General features: G+C 36.3%; 1 protein-coding gene and 1 long non-coding RNA gene across 11 annotated transcripts in view; one reads left to right on the top strand and one right to left on the bottom strand.

The window, feature by feature from the left end:
* Positions 1-1,849, top strand: part of LOC131832698 (uncharacterized) — a 57,344-nt gene extending 55,495 nt beyond the window's left edge. The window contains exon 10 of the long non-coding RNA XR_009354144.1: positions 1,367-1,849. This is a non-coding gene — a long non-coding RNA (uncharacterized LOC131832698). The remainder of the gene's footprint in view (positions 1-1,366) is intronic.
* SLC10A7 (solute carrier family 10 member 7) overlaps positions 1-17,427 on the bottom strand; it is a 257,319-nt gene that overhangs the window by 90,286 nt on the left and 149,606 nt on the right. The gene's annotated exons all lie outside the window — the stretch shown is intronic.

Raw genomic sequence — 17,427 nt, 5'->3', positions numbered from 1 at the left:
CCTCAGGAACACATGACCCTTTTCATAATTATATACCTCAACTCCCATGTTAAACTACTAAAAACGTCCTTATATAATAAATGTCATTTTTGAGGCATGCTTCTCAATTAATTGTTATTTTTCACCTGACTGTAAAGTTATTTTTTTGTAAGTCCAAGAATAAAAAACCTAACAATTATTTCTTATCAAATAATTTTCTACTAGAAGATTTCTTATGTCACAGAAAAGTAATCTTATTGGTCTCTATTTTTCAATTCTCCCAGCTGTGGCTACTTGTTGTAGCAATGTTAATTCAAATGCTGAAAGCAGCCAGACTGACAAGGGAAGTGTCTGAATCAGGTGATATGTAAAATAATAAGGAGTGGGGACAACCTAGGACAACCTAGTGTATGCATTCAAATTCAGATGAAAGACAAAACTAACACGCACACCCAGACACACACACACCACTAGACAGGTCAAAGAAAGCACATCTGTCATCTGTGTTTGCAGCACAGCCTATGGGCCACTCTGCTGTGACCTCTGACTAAGCCCCAACCTGTTCCCAGCCACTTACCTGTGAGTGCACTTCTTAAAAGAAAAGTCGAGAATTTCAGTTCAAATGAAGGAATGCAAACAGTGTTTTAGTTGTTATTCTGGAATGCTTTCTTAATCACATATGTATGTTCCTCTTTAAAACAAGTTCCTAATGATTCAGGAAATAAACTATAGTAGTCAAAGACCTTCAATTCTCCTGTTGGGCTGTTTCAAAGAAAAGCATAGATTTCTCAGCCTTTTTAATCAGCATGGCTTTTCCTCTCCCCACTTTTATGATCGTGGGGGGACAAAAATGAAGTATTTAATATCCGCATGGGTAGAAATATGTGATTAGACTAAACTAAAAAAGGGCAGAATTATTTTCCCTAGTAGTGATGGTGGAGCTTACATTGTAGGTACAAGATGTGATTAAAAGGAATGACAATGAATTTTTGACACATACAACAAAACTCATCTAAAGGAATGTTGTTCTTCAAGCTTGTCATTGAGAGAAGCCAAACTCATTTTTAAATGACGCATTGTTGCAAACATTTTAGTTGCCTTTAGAATAGAGCTCGTGGGCCACGTAAGAAAATAAATAAAATCATGTCACTTCTGAACTGGAAAGGACCACAGAGATGAAGAAACTTCTTGTGACTCTAGCCACACCTCACAAATCAGTTCTTCTTGAAAGATAATAAACACGGTGAACCTGCAATCTCTAGGCGAGGCTATGTCACAGAAAGCTAAGTGATCTGATGTTTCCGGGAAGCCATGAGGGGACCACAATTTACTTGGAATAGGGAATAAGCTTTTCACCAGTAACTGAGGCAAAAATATCACATTTCAGGAATTTCAAGTACTGTCTAAACAACCACAAGAGTCTCCACTAAACACTAAAAATCATTTGGAATTTTTTGAGAATGTAATGGGTTCAAAAAGATACATGGAGGAAGCAGCTGAAAAGCAGAAACAGATTGGAGCCACACTGCCTGAATCCTTTCAGCTCACTTTTTCGACTCCCTGAGAAGCCGTCTCAGAAAAGAGTCTTCTGACCTATGAAGCCTCTCGTTTTTCCCACTGAAGGCCTTCTTCTAGAGCAGCAGTTCCTCCAGTGTGGTTCAGGGACCCAGGGGTCCCTAATGTGGGAGGTTGGTGAGATAAAGAACCACTTCTGTGGGGCGCCTGAGTGGCTCAGTGGGTTAAAGCCTCTGCCTTCGGCTTGGGTCATGATCCTGGGGTCGTGGGATCGAGCCCCGCATCAGCCTCTCCACTCAGTGGGGAGCCTGCTTCCCCCTCTCTCTCTGCCTGCCTCTCTGCCTACTTGTGATCTCTGTCTGTCAAATAAATAAACAAAAATCTTAGGAAAAAAAAAAAAAAACACTTCCGTGATCATTCTAAGACATCATTTACCTTTACCTTTTTCGCCCTCATTCTCTCACAATTATACAGAGAGGTTTTCCAGAGGCTACATGTTATACTGGAAGATTTGGTACAGAAACGGGCAACTCCAGCTGTCTTATATTAAGCCAGACATTAAGAGATTTGCAAGATGGGAAACAATGATACTCTTCTCATTAGTTTTTCTTTTTGTTTTGGAAAATACAGGGTTGTTTTCATAAAAATATGTAAGTTTCACAAATCATATTACATCAGGTTTATTGTTTTTAAATAAATGAAAATTTCCTAGCCTTAATTTCAAATATGATACATACAGATAGATATAACCAATGTAAATAAAAGTTCTCTGTGGTCCTCAACAAATTTTAAGAATGTAAAGAGGCCCCAAAAGTTTGAGAACAACTGTTCTTCAGGTCAGCTCTCACTTCTTCATTTCAGTCAATTCTGTCAGTATGCCCTCCTCTAAATACTTTCATGAACCTAACACTTCTACCAGAATGAGATTTTTATTAGAAGCAGGCAAGGTAGAGTGTTTTGGAGCAGGAAGTATTTCCTTGGGCAAGGCGGTCCTGACTAGCTTGATGCAGAGGGGTAAATAGTGGCCTGAGAGTTATGGGCCAGATGACATGACCCAGGGAGGAGAGGGGATTCAGGAGTCAGGAGGGTGTAATGATAAATACTTTGATTTCAAAATTTAGCCTGAAGGACCAAGCCAGGGATATCATTTTTCCCTACCTTCTCCTACCTTTTACACTTTGGGAGACTCCAACCCAGTCTCCAAACTGAAATGCAGTCCTTCACTTCTTTCCCACTAGTCTTGAAAGACCAATTATGTCCTGCAACATCCTGTATGATCTCTACCTGCCTACCTCTCCATCTCTGTCCTTGCTCTCCAGCTGGCTCTCCAAGCTCTGGACACCAGCCCTAGGTCCATTTCCTTGCCTGGTTATTCTCCCTTCTACCTGCAGACTTTGGTATCCTTCAGTCATCAAGGAAGCTTTCCTGCCATTATCAATTTCTTCTGAACATGAGCTCTCCTGGTATCGTAGGCCTCCTCCGTAGTACATAACCACAGCTGCAATTTTACACTTATTGGTATGATTTTTTATTTAATGCCTGTGTCTCCTCTACTAGGCCGTAAGTTTTATGAGGGTAGGGATCATGCTTATTTTCACCTACCTTGTATTCCCTGTACCTAGTAAAATGTCTAGGACATAGTAGGGGCTCTATTAATATTTTTGAATAAAGGAATAAATGACTTCTTGTTTCAAGGACTGATTAATAATTATAACTATAATAGGTGACATTTATTGAATACACCTGCCAGACACTGTTAACAGTGTGTACTTTGCAAGTGCTTTGTAATTTTGAAAACAAGCCAATGGATAGGTGCAATCATTTTCCCCACTTATGGTTGAAGAAACCAAGTTACACAGAAGTTGATTAATTTGCCCAAAGTCAAACAGTAATTTTTGAGGTCAGGATTTGAACTCAAGCATGTTGATTCTAGAGCCTGTAACACTGTACTGTAGTTTGTGGGCCTAATCTCCATTAATAAGGTGGGAATTTAAAAAAAAAATCATGGATCAGAGAAATCAACAACTGACTTAACAAACTTTAAGAATTGAACTTTTGCAAACTGATGAGTGATTCTAATGGGGGAACTGTAGAATACGTTCTCAAATTAAGATATTGCTGTAGAATATGTTCTCAAATTAAGATACTGCAAAAAACAAGAGTCATTTTCATGTTAGAGCTTTAGTATATTTCTATGTTTCACTGGTTAAAGAAAGAAAAGATTATTATGCATTCTGTTTTCTGAGAGTGTAAGGGTAGTCCAAAAATAATGACAAAACTGATGTTCTCTTCCAGCACATGTTAGAATTTGGAAAAAAATTCTTTGGTCTTTTCAGAAATTATATTTTTAAAAACAGAAGTGTATCAAAATAAAGCAATGAGCCTAAACTTTCGGAATTAAATAGATAAACGTCCCTCTCCCCAATTCGATTTAATTTGACTTAAAATTTTTAGCTGTGTTTATATCTTAACTAACACAGGTTTTACTTATATTAACGTGGTCATTTGAAATTACAAATGGCTATCTCATGACTCCTTAAGCGCAAACCATAATTGCAATTCAAATCTATTTTTTTTTGTTATCCCACCATTCTTAACAATATATATTACTATAGGAAAAACAAAGTGAAAATCTAGGAATCCTGCAAATTCTGAAAATTTATTGTCTAAAACACAGAACTGCTTTTATGTTTAAGTTCAATTTTATATTATTAGAATCTTTGTAGTTTCATTCAACAAATAATTATTAGATACTTACTCTGTGTCAGGCATATCCGAGGGATTGGGGAAACCATGATGAAGGTGGCCTGACCTCCACTTTAAAAGATTTTATAGTCTAGTTGTGGCAAAGTAAAAAGGCAAAGGCCATATAATGGGGCAAGGAATGGCTGCTTACCTCATCTCACTGAACAAGGGGTTCCAAAAGAGGTGACAGCTAAACTAAGACCAGAATGATGAGGAGAAATGGCCAAGAGATGGGCGGAGGTGAAAGGTACCTAGGAATGGTCTACAAGAGGGGAAGAGTGTGTAAAAGACGTAAAGATAAGACAGTGTTCTCATGGTGTTTAGAGGAAAAGAAAGATAGCAGGTAGTGACAGAACATAACAAATGCCACTCCCACGACAAGAATGTCACAAATTCCTCATGAAAAGATAACTAGTTATACTGCCAGCCTGGTCATTTTCTGGTAAATCAAAGAATCCTAAAGGACAATTAGATTAAGGAATACCTTGAAGAGCCTGGGGGGCTCAGCCAGTTGGGCAACTGATTCTTGGTTTCAGCTCAGGTCATGATGTTGGGATCCTGGGATTAAGCCCCACATCAGGATATCCCTTCTCACTAGGGAGTCTGCTTGAGATTCTCTCTCTTTCTCCCTTTGTCCCTCCCCCTGCTCATGTACTTTCTCTCTCTCTAAAATAAATAAATAAATCTTGAAAAAAAAAAAAAAAGATTAAGGAATACCTCAAAGGGTGCCATTTGGAATTCAACTTTCCTAAGCCCTAAACTTTTTTTTTGTTTTCAATTATTACCAAAATTTCAACAAAAGCAAATATGACCTGTGCTACTAAGTGGACAGATAGTTGGATAGGGTAATAAAGTTAGGATCTTCAGATTGTCCAAATCTTCTACTGCTGGCAAATGCTTTGTTCTCTAAAGAATGTTTATTACTAGGATAAACCTACTCCTTCTGGAATTCTTCTTATTTAGCAAGGAGTTATTTCTATTCAGAAATAGAAAAAGCCAAAGACCTAAAACCCTTCACTGCATGGTAACCTATATGGCTAGTGCACTGGTGCCGTCTGCTGGGCCCCAAGTCATCAATTATGTATAAAAATGTACAGCTACAGCAGTAGCCAGTGTCGTGGGCCTGTCAGGGATTTCTTAAGAGAAACAAAAACATTTGATTGTGTCTTCTTTTAGAAAACACAGCTAGGTGACAAGAGGAAGATCTTTGAAAGGAAATGTGAATCATCCTCCAAACATAAATTAACTTCTTGTAATAAGTAAAAAATGAATGTTAAAAAAGTGCTTGAAATGAAACCAGAAATATAACTAGAGCAGAAGCCTCAAAAAATAGATATAAGAAAGGCTAACATTCATTCATCAAAGCCACATACTTTAAAACACAAATCTATTCCTTATATATTTTAGAAAAATAACTAATGGGGGTCACTAGGCTCCAACCTCTCTGAACCAAATTCAGTGGATTCAGTGTTTACAACTAGGAGTACTCAGGTTATTTGAAATAAAATGTCTTGTAATCCCCAAACCTGGCTGGCTTCTGAGGTGTGAGTTCTCATTCTAAATGAATGAAACATGTTTACAGACTGACCAGGGAGTACTAGGACTATGAAGATTACCATGGAGAAAATGCAATCTAAGGTATCTTATGGAATTTTCCCTATTATACCAAACACAACAAAAGCTTTCACTGGGATTTCAATAAATTTAGTTCTACACACTGCTGCAGAAATTTAGTTATTCTCCCTTTCTCTAGTGAATAGCTGGGGTAGCAGCTGGTGTGTTTTGTATTTAAAATGTGAAAAGAGAACTCTCATTCTCTCTCAGTACCTACATAAATGTGCTCGAGAAAATTTGGAAAAATGATTTACTTTAAGTCAAATGACTTTATTTCCTTTACTGTAAGGTGTTTGAGATGTTTTAAACATCTTAAAGTAAGAGCCATGCTTTCAAAAAGCATATAGATTTCTTCTGAAGGGGACTACAATGCATAAAAACATATCCTTTAAATTTATGTAAATTTTAACACACATGCTTGAATGTATATCCTCATTCTTCAACATTTTCTGGGTAGAATTTTTAATGCCTAATCTCTACAGAATAATTTAGCTGACATGTAAATACTGTGAGGTAACCAAAGATACCATAATTTTGTATTACTTTAAAGAGTGCAATGGTCTCATTTTTGTCATTCCCATACAGGTTAGATCACATGTCATATTATTAAGCCAAATTCTGTAAAATTGAAAGTGTATTTAAAAATCAGCACGAAGACGTTAGGGAATGACTGAAACAGATGAGAACCAAATCAATTTTCTTATTCCTTAGATTTAAAATGGGAATAATTTGTTGATCATTCATAAAAACTCTAATTTAGCAAAACAGACTCTAATGAATGCTGAAATACTTGATTTTCTTAGCTCTTGTTTTTTATACAATTGCTTTCTGTCAGTTTGAATGTGAAAAATTTCAACACCTTTAAAGATTTGCAATTCACATGACCTGTGATACATGACACAACACATCAAATTAACTACTTGTTACCAATGCAGTCCATTAAACAAGAAAAAGCCTCAGTTGCACAACTACTATGGTTTAATGTATTGACTTCCATATTTTTACTTCCAAATACAGTTAATTGAACATTTTGCAAATTCAGTGAGAAATTCAACTATTTAAAAATACCTTTCACTATGAATTTTTAAATATTTTACTACACACATGATATGTGAAGAAAGTCTTCAGTTACCTATCTGCTATGTGACAGGTGCTTTACATAAATTATCTCATTTAATCCTCAGAAATATATTATTGACTATTGCTCTGAGAAGGTATATAACTTGTCCAGGGTTCCAAAGGCTACTTACTGAGAGCTCCTCATGTTACTCTACCACTCAGTAGCATTTGACTTCCTCTTTCTTGAAACACTTTGTTCCTTTGGCTTCTGGAATACTACAAACTCCTCTTTACCTTCTCCTAGATCTTCTTCCTTCAATTCAGGTCTCTTATAAGACCTTTCCTGACCACCCTCCACACAACCCCCCCCCCACACACACACACACTACACCTATCTACCCTTCCCTACCACTTTCTATTCCTTTATCTTGCTTTATTTTTGTTCATAAAACCCATCACCACTTGACATTACATTTAGTTATTTGCTTGTTGTCTATTTCCCCTGCTATTCACCCATCCCCACTGCCCAACTAAGCTCCCCAAGGTCGAGATCCATAAGATTGGGATCTTGTTTGTCTCTACCCTCCCCCATCTTCTCAGTTACCACAACAGTGCCTGGCACCAAGTAAGCCCCAATAAATGTGTTGAATAAATGAATGGCTCAAAGTTATGGAGCTACAATTTGAATCCAGGTATTTTCAACTCTAAGTTGATGCTAATTTTACTACATCTGTTATATTTTAATTTCAAATATAGCACACCTTTATTAAAAGTTTCTTAAGAGTAAATTCACATTCTTTATAAGGAATTCTAGAGCCCTGTACCTTTCTGCACCACCCAAAGCCCGTAACTGAAGAGAGCTGCTTTACTGAAAGAAAGGGAGTATAGGATCACATAATCCAAGAAGAAAGAAAAAATGAGCTACTATTTATTATGCACTCACTTTGTTCTGAGTTATATATGTATAGTGCATATGTATACACATATCTATATTTGAATGTGTTTATTTCTGTATGTATATAACTCATTTACATTTAACCCCCATGGCAATAATATAAAGCAGGTAATATTTATCTTTTATTTTTAGATGTAGACACAGAGGCTCACAGAGTTATTCACAGTCACCCATAGTCACCCAAGAGGGTCCCAATAATCTTTGTGTGTGGGGACATATGCCTATGGTAAAATCTTTATTTCTCAATCTTTTTTGCCAACCTGAAATATTTTTGAAGCAGAATACTGAGAAAAGAGAAACAATTGCACAGCATTTAATATTCCAGAATGCTTCTTTTCATTCCGAAAAGCCTCAAGCAACTGGCAAAGAAGGTAAAACAGATAAAATGAGGACTTCTCTCTGGGGCAGGAACCACTCATTTACCTTCTAGCTTAAAGCAGTAACTGTGCTCTACCATAGGTTCATTGTCCACTTTCAAGCTATACACAAAAGGTAGAACTAAGATTGTTGGAAGCAACTTATTTGAGGAGAGTTATCACTGGAACACGTAATTATCCCCTTGCTTCTCCAAGGTGGTTCCCACCCAAGGTAAGTGAGGAGATCTTCAGAGAACCAGCTGGAGAATGTGTCTCCCTGGACTTTGGGGAATGGGAAACGGGAATACCAGAGGGTGTTCTCTTCCTAGAGAAGCTTGAAGCTGAGAGGCTATGAGGGGAGAGAGGCTACAGGGAGCAAACTGTCAGTTTTCCACTGGTCAGGCAAATATGTCACTTGACCTAAAGAGGAAAACTGGTCTTGAGTCATTCTGCTCAGGATTCCACCCAGAGAAGCAGATCACTAAAACCCGAGAGCTGTGGCTGTAGTTGTAAGAGAATCGTTGCCCATACCAGGCAATGTTGAATTAGGATGTTTTTAGTGAAGTAGGATCACTCAGAAACCCACAAAAGCACCCCTGCAAGAGAAAGACCTAGACTTTGGAGATGCACCATTTTCAGAGGGCAAAGCCTGATTACAACCCAAGGCACATCAGACTTTGTCCATTCTTCTCTAGTCCCTCCTTCCCCTATGTGCTTGATCCTGGAGGGAACAAAAATGGTGGCTCAAGAATGGGACAGCAGGTAGGCCAATGAAAAGAGAAGAAACCTATTATAATTCTCCCCTCCCTACGGCAGATTATTGACTATGAATTGATGGGGGGCAGGGAGAGCTTCTAATTGAATACAAGACTAAAGTTTAGACATTAGACTGCACTAGGTTTTACATTTTTACATATATCTGATACATATACATGTGCCTGGGTAACCCCCCACAAAGATACAAATAGAAAGCATTTCTAATAATCTAGAAAGATTTCTTATGCTTCCTCCAAGGCAATATCCACCCTGCTGAAAGTTATCACTACTTTCACTTGTATCACAATGATGTAATTTTTCTTACCTTAAACTTCATATATATGAAGTCATAGATATGAACTCTGTGTCTGCCTTCATTTTTGCTCAATCATGTCTGAGAGAGTTAAATTTGTTTTCAGGTGGAGTAGTAGCTCATCTTTTCCAATTAAATTTTGTGCTCTATTATATGAACACTATCAGAATTTATCCATTCTCTTGATGATGGACATTTGAACCTTTCCATTTTGATCTATGAAAAAAAAAAAAGTTGCTAAAACCTTCCTGAACTTGTCTTCTGGTGGACATATGCACTCATTTCTGTTGAGTAAATATCTGAGAGTAGAAGTGCTAAGTCATAGGATAGGCATATGTCCAGCATTAGTAGCTATTCCCAAACAGCTTATCAAAGTACTTGTAGCATTTTCTACTCCCATCAGCAATGTATGTGAATTTCAGTTAATAGATGTCTGCATTAATACTTGATACAGACAATTTTTTCCAATTTTAGCCATTCTGATACATGTACACTGGTATCTCATTGTGGCTTTAATTTGCATTTTCCTAATGACTACTGAGTTCTTTTCCATATGCTTTTTGAAGATCTGGATATCTGCTTTTATGAAATGACTATTCAAATATTTGCCTTTTTCTTATTGTTACCTATATTTTTTATTGATTTGTATGAGCTACTTACATAGTCAGGATAGAAGTTGGATATCTGACAGATAATGTGCCTATTCTAAATATCTTCTCCAACTCTCATGGTTTCCTTTTATCCTCTTAATGGTGGTTTCTGTTGAACAGTGTTTTTAATTTTAATGAAGTCCAACTGATCGATCTTTCCATATACAGTTACATTTTTGTGACTTAAGAAAACATTCTCTGTTTTCTTCTAATGGTTTGGACTTTTTAGCACCCAAAAGTGGCTGGAAGAACTATGGGCTCATCCTGAATTTTCGTCTAAAAAAATAGAAGGATTTTACAGAGCAGAAGTGTGCTAATGAGGGCCAATAATACTGCTCTCTGCAGTATTGAATGAGTCTGCAGTATTGAATGAGTCTAGCTCATTCAATAAGTCAGTTATACTTGGTTTGACTATGAAGATTCATTTGAGGAGTAAATATATCTTTAAAAAATTTTTTTAAATGAATAATTTTCCTAGTGTGCATATTAGACATTCCTGATTTATTACTTGTTTATGATATATGATATATATATCTCCTACTGTGTATATTATATATTCCTGATTACTTAAGTTTATTTTTATATATATTTATCATAGATGTGATAAATATATATCATATCTATATGATAAATATATATCATATAGATATATATTTATCACATCTATCTATATATGATAAATATATATCATATCCATATATCTAATATATAATAATAAACTTAAGTAATAAATATATATATATATATGGCAGAATCAGAAGACTTTCCATTAGTGAATATATATCAGATGCCTTAGGGTAATCTACACCAAGATACATTTCTTTTATAATTTGATTTTCCTAGTTTGTGTGTCATATTGAAAAGATTCTGGGCAGAAATTTAGAAATGTTTCCAGTCTACCCCATCATTGACTACCTAGTAGATAGCTCATCCATATCCATACCGTTGATTTTATTACTGTTTATTTTATTTTATTACAGTTGATTTTCCAAAACTATATTACAAGGTTGGATTTGGATTTTTTTTTAAAAGATTTGTTTATTTTTAGAGAGAGAGAGCACACATGAGCAGGTGGAAGGTAAGACAGAGTGGGAGATGGGACACTCCCCAGCAGACTCCTTCCTGAGCAGGGAGCCTGCTCAAGGGGCTCAATCTCCCACCTGACCCAGGGCTTGATCTCCCAAAGCAGGAGATCATGGCCTCAACCAAAACCAAGAGTTGGACTCTTAATACACTGAGCCACTCAGGCACCCTGGATTTGGATTTCTAATCTGTCTTTTACCTGGCATCCACCCAGTGGATGAAACCTAGGACTCATCCTTAATCTTTTCCCCCTCCCCTGCTACATCTATACTCATCAAGGACTCCCTAGTTTACTTCTAAAATAATCAATACATCTTTGCTTTTCATCGTTCCCACTGCCACCACTATACTCTAGGCCAATGTTCTTTTTCCCTTTGAATCACAACACAGCCTTCTCATTAGTCTCCACACCTCCAGTTCTGCTCTGCTCCCATCCATTTTCCAACTGCAGTCAAGGTGGCCTCTCTAAGTTAGTGATAGCTATGTCGTCTGTAGCACTAACTCTGTGCTTGGTAGTTTATAACCATGATCTCACTTCATGTTTATAACAACCTTAAGAGGGAGGTATTTTATTTCTCCTTCTGTTCAAATGGAGTCACTGAATCTTAAAGAGTAAGAGTACTTCCCCAAGGACATTTAGTAAAGAAAGAGTCTACAAACCTGATCAGATCACTCCCTCCATTTGTCTTTAAGTTCACTGAATGAACCAGGTTATTTCTCTGTGCTACGTCTCTCTGCATGCTGCTCCCTCTGCCTGGAACATATTTTCTCTACTCTTTAACCCCCAAACCCCTTTTTCCTGATATCTTATCTTTCAGATATTAGCACCCCTGAGATCTCTCAGAATTAAAGTCTCTACTTACGTACTCTCTAGTTTCCTAACTTCTCCTGTCATAGCATTTATCATATTTTATTTTAATATGTATTTAACTCTCTTCTCCTCTAAATGCAAATTCTGTAAGGGGAGGAGTGGTCTATCTTGCTTATTACTCTTCCTATGACACACACATAATACCTGACCTTCATCAAATATTAGTTAGGAGGCGTGCAGCAAATATTAGTCAAAGGAAAAAAATAGTGGCAAGACATTTTTGATTCGTCAGTTGTTTGGTAAGAAATACAACGAACCCACAAAACTGCAAAATAAACCATCTGATAGGTATTATAACTCTTATCAAAAAGCCCTCAGCCAGATCACCAGGAAAGTTATAAACTTGCTTGAAGTTCCTTGCGTGCAGTGTCTGTAACTTACCATTTCTGTGGTGCTTTCTATATAACGTACATTTATTATATGACTGTCAAGCAGAATTGCTCACAGAGAGGCTTCTCTTTGGATGATCTTCCCCATCTATCACTACAAGCATAGTTCATGCCTCCCCTCACATGAAAATACAGACTGGTGTGGAGCCAGACTTCCTGTGCTCAAATTCTAGTTCCACCAGGTATATGACCTTGACAAATGAATAAACCCTTATATACCTCAGTATCTTCTTCTGTAAAATGGAGATCATAACTGTGCCTATTTCATAGGGTTGGTGCAAGGATTCAGTGGATTAATACAAAGTATTAGAATGGTGTTAGACATAGAGAAAGTACTATGATCGTGCTGCTGCTGCTGCTACTAGTTATACAGCAACTACTAATACCGCTACTCCCGCACTGCCAGTGAAATGACTCCTCCTCTTCTCTAAACTTCTTGAAAGCAAATGCATTAGTTCTCTGTTTACCTCCTTCCACACTGTCTCACACATCATTGGCTTGAAATAAATATTCGTTTGATAAACTGAGAGATTATTGTATTTCTAAAAAGAGCCAATGCCAGGCAGAGTCAAAGATTTCCTTTCAGGTGGTCAAAGGTACGCTGTTTATTCCAAGCTAAGTCAAAGTTGTGTTCTGTAAGTAAGCTGGAAGAACAGACTTTGGAAAGCTTTAGAAGAATTATTTTGATGGAGCCAATTAAAAAGGAACTGCTAAAGCAAAAGCACAGAGAGGATTAGGTCACTGATTCTTGCTTGCTTTCCCAAAATTCTGACAAGTGCACAGTTTAAGGGAAAAAAAAAATAAGCCAGTAAACAGTGGTAGCTGCTTCCATTTCCTTTTTAAATACTACTTTCATCAGACAGTAAGTATCCACTGAGGTAATGCCCCCAAAAAGCACTGGCCAATCCTGGGCATCAACTAAAGACATGAGATCCATAAACTGAGTAAGGTATCGGGGTATCTATATTTCTACCTCTGATTATTATTCATTAGGATTATGTTATTAGAGCTTAATATCCAGTAAATATAGAAATATATAGTTTTACCAAAAATTATGACTCATTAATAATATCTTTTATACTCTAAGAAAGCACAAAGCAAAACACTATTTTATATTTATACAAATACTGAGTTCAGTCAATAGTAAGAATTAAGTCAAAGTTTGCTTCTTTTGCATCAAGAATCTCTATTTGCATTATTATTTTAAATTTTGATCTGGATGTCTATGCAAGATACAGTTAATTTACATATATGATTTTTAAAATTACAAAGTATACATCAAAAAATTACTTAGTACCTTGCAGTTGATGGTGGCTGACTTTATGACTGCATTTAACATTAAAGTTTATCTCTTAAACTTAAAGCACTGTTAAATCATTAGATTCAGGCTCAAAAGTTTAATAAATCAGAATTTTCTTATTCTTGATAAATAATGCTTCATAATTATAACACTTAATGTTATGGGCAGGATGGTCACCAAGTTATCAATATTTGAAAGTTCTGCTCAGGCTCCTTAGTGTTGGTTGATATACAGTTTCTATTTCTCGATATATAGCATTTTTATTTAAATGAAGCAATGGCTTCAGCACTCAAATTCTAGAGTCAGAGAGGTCCATTTCATTGAGTCTTGGCTCTATTACCTACTGGCCATGAGTTCTTAAGCAAGTTATTTAATGTCCCTATGTCTTCTTCAGTAAAACTCAGATAATACAGGTTTGCATCCATTCCCCAAAAATCTTGGAGCCAAATGGGTTTCTAAATAATATATCATATATAATATATACTAATAATATATTATTGATTATATATAATACATATGAACATGTATTAGTCTTTTCTATATATTACATACAATGTATATATTACACACACAAAACACACACACACACACAAAGTATCCATTCTGCTGGGTTCTGAGGAAGCACTCTATAATCAAACCCATTATATATTTCTGAAGCAACACACATTAGTATTCATATTTAGTGAAATAAATAAAGTAAAAAAAAAGAAGAGTCTCATGTCATTTCAGATCAGATACGTCCCTGACCCAAACTCTTTTGATTCTGCTCTTGGTTTTCAGAACTTTTCTGTTTCTAACTGTGGACAAATAATCCTTCCTTCATGGGTTGTGGTAAGTATTAAATGGTAACGTGCATGGAGAGCACACAGCCCATATTAAAGTCATATTTAGCTCTCAGTGTTGTCTCTGTCATCAAGAGTATTATAATTTTGACAAACTACAAAATACATTAAAGTGTTAAAAGTGATGATTGCTGACTGATGGAATCCCAAATGAATTTTATCTCATTATCTATAGCTTCCTATATTTTATGAACTCTATGTAATGGACACTTACTATTTTTAGAATAAAACAGCTTTATACAATTTAAGAGAATATTTATTCTGCCTTCATCTAAACGTATTTACTTTCTCAAGTCAATGTATTTCCTTCTAGATTTTCTTCATCTTGTGTTTTCTTCTATCACACAGATAAATGTGTGATAGAAGAAAATGTGTTGAAAATGTTTTTGGGTTATAAATTCATTAGAGACAAAGAAACTTTATTCTTTGACTCCATAATCAGATTTTTTTTCTCTTCTGACCAACCAATAAGCATGGCTATTTTTGGGTACTCACACTAAAAACATGGTTTAGCTAATGTACAAGGTATTTCTTCAGTTCCTGAGTTACTGGAATAATGTATTTATAAATCTGTGAACTGTTTGATGTCATAAAAGTAAGATATCAGGATGAATACCAAAATTCTCACATTAATTCTAACAGTTATAGTCTTCTGCCTCCATAAAGAATATTTTAAACTTACAACAAAAAACTGAAACCAAATAACACGAGGCAAACAAAACAAAACAAAAACTTCCTTATTATTGCAGAGTACAGTGTTAGCCAATAGAGCTTTCTGCAAATGATGGAAATTTTCCACAGTCTGCACTATTCAATACAATAGCCACATGTAGCTATTAAACACTTGAAATGTGGCTAGTGCAACCAAGGGCCTCCATTTTAAATTTTATTTGATTTTCTAATTAATTTAAATGTAAATGTAATTAGCCACATGTGGTTAGTTACTAATGTATTGGATAGTGCAGGCCACAAAACTCCAGTTGTTTATGCAGTCCTTTTTAATGGAGACATTCACTGTCACTTCTATTTTAAAATGATTTGTAATGTTATCCATATGATGAAATTTGGGAGGTTTCTTCCTGTAATTTTACTTGGAAAGAATCATTGAAAATCAAATTGTCAGACCCTCCATGAATGAAAGTTTCTGCTTCATTGGGCTATGCTGGTGGCAGTTGGCTAAAGAATTTATACTTCATTCAATGTTTGTGCTTGTTTGTATCTATTCTCTGGTTCTTTATCTACCCACATTACCAATTATGTCTAACAAATAAATATCGCCAAAGTGGCTTCGGGATGACAACAATTAAAAACAAAATAAAACAAAACCAACAACAGAACAACACAGTCAATTAATAAATGAACCTTCCATCAAAGAACAAGGCAAGTAACAAAGCCAATTAAAAAAAATCTCTCATAGTCCAAAGAAAAAAGCCCCTTTAAATTCTACCTCACTACACTGACCCTATTGCTCAGTATTAAAAACTTTGCGCAATTTTTGGAAACATCCAGAAAGCTTCTGTTTCCGCAGTCATTATACTGCAGCTCACAATTAACACTGCTAGACTCCTTTCTAATCAATTATTCACTAAGATGTCTAGCATTTCGTTGGAGCCCCTTACCTCAACATCACAACGGTTTAAGAGATGACACATGTCTGTGTACTTTTCAGAATAAAAGACAGACTTTAAGCAAGTTTTAACACTAAATGAGAACAAGGGTAAGAGAAGAAAAATCAACCCTTTTAGTCAAAGTTGAGCTTCCAGCGAGCTGCAGGCAGTGCACAGCATGACGGAATCTGGCTCCAGAAAGTGCCCATGTGTTGACAGCTGAGTAAGAGTTTGAAGGCTTAATGGTACAAATGTTCTGTCAATGGTACTGTGACACAGGGTTTTACTTCACCAGAACTGCCAAAATCTCCAAAGCTGTTGACAACCAGCGACGGGAAATTAATTCACTCTAGGCTTTGACATTAAATTAGCAAGTTATTATATTTACAAGTTATTTATATTATATTTACATATATTTACAAGCCCTAACTTGATTAGCTGAAGAAAACAAAGGATCCTTTGGTCCAGCCTATAACTTTAACTAAAGACCATAAAAAATACACTAAATACACTAGATACTAAATTAGGATTGTGTAACATTTTTTAAGATTTTTTATTTCTTTTCAGCGTAACAGTATTCATTGTTTTTGCACCACACACAGTGCTCCATGTAATCCATGCCCTCCTTAATACCCACTACCTGGTTCCCCCAACCTCCCACACCCCCACCCCTTCAAAACCCTCAGATTGTTTTTCAGAGTCCATAGTCTCTCATGGTTCACCTCCCCTTCCAATTTCCCTCAACTCCCTTCTCCTCTCCATTTCCCTTTGTCCTCCATGTTATTTGTTATGCTCCACAAATAAGTGAAACCATATGATAATTGACTCCCTCTGCTTGACTTATTTCACTCAGCATAATCTCTTCCAGTCCCGTCCATGTTGCTACAAAAGTTGGGTATTCATCCTTCCTGATGGAGGCATAATACTCCATAGTGTATATGGACCACATCTTCCTTATCCATTTGTCCGTTGAAGGGCATCTTGGTTCTTTCCACAGTTTGGCAACCGTGGCCATTGGTGCTATAAACATTGGGGTACAGATGGCCCTTCTTTTCACTACATCTGTATCTTTGGGGTAAATACCCAGTAGTGCAATTGCAGAGTCATAGGGAAGTTCTGTTTTTAATTTCTTGAGGAATCTCCACACTGTTCTCCAAAGTGGCTGTAACACTTTGCATTCCCACCAACAGTGTAAGAGGGTTCCCCTTTCTCCACATCATCTCCAACACATGTTGTTTCTTGTCTTGCTAATTTGGCCACTCTAATCGGTGTAAGGTGGTATCTCAATGTGGTTTTAATTTGAATCTCCCTGATGGCTAGTGATAATGAACATTTTTTCATGTGTCTGATATTATGTAACATTTTAATCAAGTACAAATTCAACTTACGTCAT

Source organism: Mustela lutreola, chromosome 1 (assembly GCF_030435805.1).
Source record: "Mustela lutreola isolate mMusLut2 chromosome 1, mMusLut2.pri, whole genome shotgun sequence".
NCBI lineage: Eukaryota > Metazoa > Chordata > Mammalia > Carnivora > Mustelidae > Mustela > Mustela lutreola.
The sequence above is the reverse complement of the archived record's forward strand: the minus strand, read 5'-3'. Positions and strand labels throughout refer to the sequence as shown.